We start from the raw sequence: 2,890 nt of genomic DNA, 5'->3' as shown, positions 1-2,890 counted from the left end.
TGGATTTCTTGATTGCGCTGGGAATTTGCTTATTGGGCCTCGCCTTTAAGAATTTGGGCTTGTGATCCATCTCCTACCGAAATTGGGTCGTTGACGCTCGTAATGGAGATCCAACGCGCTTTGGCTGCAAGATTCGGTTTCTTGGACCAAGATTTCCAAGATTTGAAATCTTGATTTTTTTGATTCTTGAAATTGCTCCGAACAGCAAAATTGGGCCAAGATTCGATTTCTTGATTTTCTTGAAAACAAGAAAGTGAATCTTGATTTTCTTGATTTGAGCCCATCACCTTCTTAAGCTTGGGTTGGGCCTTTGTGACTCGTATCAAACTGCAAAATCTTACGAGTTAACAAATTAAAATTCGGTTTTCAACTAAAACTCTAAAAATTTTCTGCTACAAAACTAAGAAAGTGATTAAGTGATTTTACTATAAAATAAGTGTTTTCGAGTATGATATTTTCTAAAGAATGCACAAAAGGTTTTGCTAAAAATTATTATTTTCTGATTATTCATTTTCTAAATCTTCACACTCGAGTCATAACTTCTAGGTCGGGTGTAGGGTGTTACAAGAACTCAACCTATGTACATTTCATACTCATAGGAGACAATAACCAATCTTAATACATACTCTTGAACCTTGTAATGGTGATAGAGACTTCCAAAATGGATAAGGCTTCACCTAATCCACAATTGAATCTACGCGCAAGAAACAACAGCGTGTTAAGCATAAATGCTTAGTAAGTAATCAAGGAAGTTACTCAACTTACCTTGAGGCCTATTAGTGGTTCTTTCAGATTATAAACAAGATCGTAATTAGCATAATTCAAGTTTCCTTCTTAATTAGATTAGTCTATGAAATTCATTCTTTTATTTTCGTACTTTCATATGATCTTATGCTTCAATAGCAACTTATACCTATAATGGCATTTCAACCAGTCATTTCTTAACCCCTAAAGTTCATTTCATGTTTCATGTTTGATTTAATATTCTCATATATCATTCTTCTATTATCTTATAACATGTGACCATTAGAATCCATTATGCGATTCATTTTTGGTTAATCTTTCTCAAACTATACATTTTCATCATTCTTTTTATGATATTTGACCCTTAGTAATTACTAGTAGAAAAAGACTCTGATACACGGGAATCCTCTACACCAAAAAGTGCATAAGTGCTGGCTCGAAAGCATCATATAACATCCCTCCACCACACCAATGGCTCATAAAATCATGAACTACACCGCACCAATATGCACCAAAGTGTAAGGCCTGAAGGCATAAGAACTTCAGACATAGAACTCCAAATAGTTATCTATCCCTATTGGCATACCAACCATATCCTAACTATTTCTTTATGTTTACTAGGGAAAAGTTTGATTAGCAATTTCAGTTTAATTTACCACAACCATATCCACACACACACACACATATATTCATACATGTTCACTCATTTAAGAAAGCACTTATGCTTATATAGAGTCATACGATGCATCTCGAAGTAACATTCACTTATCATTTCATAAAAAAGAATTTTCATATGCAATTTTTTTCACCATAATTAATCATGCTTTGTTTCACATAATTTCAAATAGGCTTAACACCTATTAATAAAATTTTCATCAAGGCTTCATTAGCCACATTTGCACATCATTTCATAACATGTTCTCTTATTACAAAAGATGTCACATTATGACATATTCTATCTATATAACAAATTATTCTCCATTAGCCAATTTCTTGTTTCTACACAACTCTATGCATTTAATCCCCAAAGTTTCACATTTGAAGACAAAATCATTAGTAGTCCATTTGATGTCACCATTTATCGCTCTCTTAATAACTTAGTAAATTTCATTAAAATTCTAACTATCACCATTTAAGTTAAATTTTGTCACCATTTGTTATTTTGGCATAGTATGCTCCACAATCACATTTTACTCCAAGATTATGCAAATTCACACTTATCTCTTCTTTCATTTTCATTAGACTATTTCTTTTACTTGTGAATATTTATATTTGACCACACATTAACATTTAACCATTTAAGCACTAAGGTTCACCAATATTAATTCAACAAGGTAAGGATGGTTCCTTGAGAACTTACCTCTTTATGAATAAGAAAAACACCAAAATCCTTTACTTTTCTAATCCAAGGCTCTCGTTTTCTTGGTCAAAGCTCCAACACCCACTAGTCAACTCTTTTTTCTACAACAACACATAAAAAAAACATGTCAATAATCATGTTCATAAAGAGTTAGAACAAAATAACCTTAAATAATCATATTGGAGATGACAAGAATATTTTCTCTTACCTTGTTCTCTACTTTCTCACTCTAACTTAAGCTTTTCCCTTTAGCTCATGAAAACCCACGACTCTAATGGTGCAGAAGATGATGAAACTATTTTAAAATTGAGTGTTTTTTTTTACAAGATTTTAGTAGGAAGATGACTTAGGTAGCGAAAACTTTCAATGAAATTTGAGAAAATATGAGAAATGTGATAAGAGAAAGCTTTCTTTCTTCTTTAATAGCGAGGGGCAACAAATAAGAGAAAGGTGAAGCCTTTCATCTTTTCTTTCTTTTATGCATAAGCCTAGTCAAAGTCAAGCCAATTTTGAATGTGTGGCTCCAATTTTTTTCATACATAAAATTTCCAAATCCCATGACCATGAATTTTTCATAAAAAAAACATGTCCATAAATTATAAATATCTCATTAAAATATTCTTGAAAACCCCTAACACATCCTTTAATGGAGAAATTTTATCTTTAGTTCCTTTCTCTCGTCAATTCTTTTTAAATAAGTCCAAACATACCACTTAGCACATTTAATCTTCATATAACATTGTGGAGGTCTATAATAAATTTCATACATTAGTTTTATCACCAAAA

General features: G+C 31.8%; 1 long non-coding RNA gene across 1 annotated transcript; it reads right to left on the bottom strand.

Annotated features, from left to right (window-relative positions):
* Nucleotides 1–268: 268 nt before the first annotated feature.
* On the bottom strand, nucleotides 269–2,528 carry LOC121213672 (uncharacterized). Its single transcript, XR_005909072.1, has 3 exons — nucleotides 2,313–2,528; nucleotides 2,105–2,205; nucleotides 269–327 (listed from the first exon to the last, which is right to left on the bottom strand). It is a non-coding gene; the product is annotated as an uncharacterized lncRNA (long non-coding RNA).
* Nucleotides 2,529–2,890: the final 362 nt, after the last annotated feature.

The sequence above is a fragment of the Gossypium hirsutum genome, chromosome D01 (assembly GCF_007990345.1).
Source record: "Gossypium hirsutum isolate 1008001.06 chromosome D01, Gossypium_hirsutum_v2.1, whole genome shotgun sequence".
Classification (NCBI taxonomy): Eukaryota; Viridiplantae; Streptophyta; class Magnoliopsida; order Malvales; family Malvaceae; genus Gossypium; species Gossypium hirsutum.
This window is presented reverse-complemented; position numbering and strand designations above follow the sequence as displayed.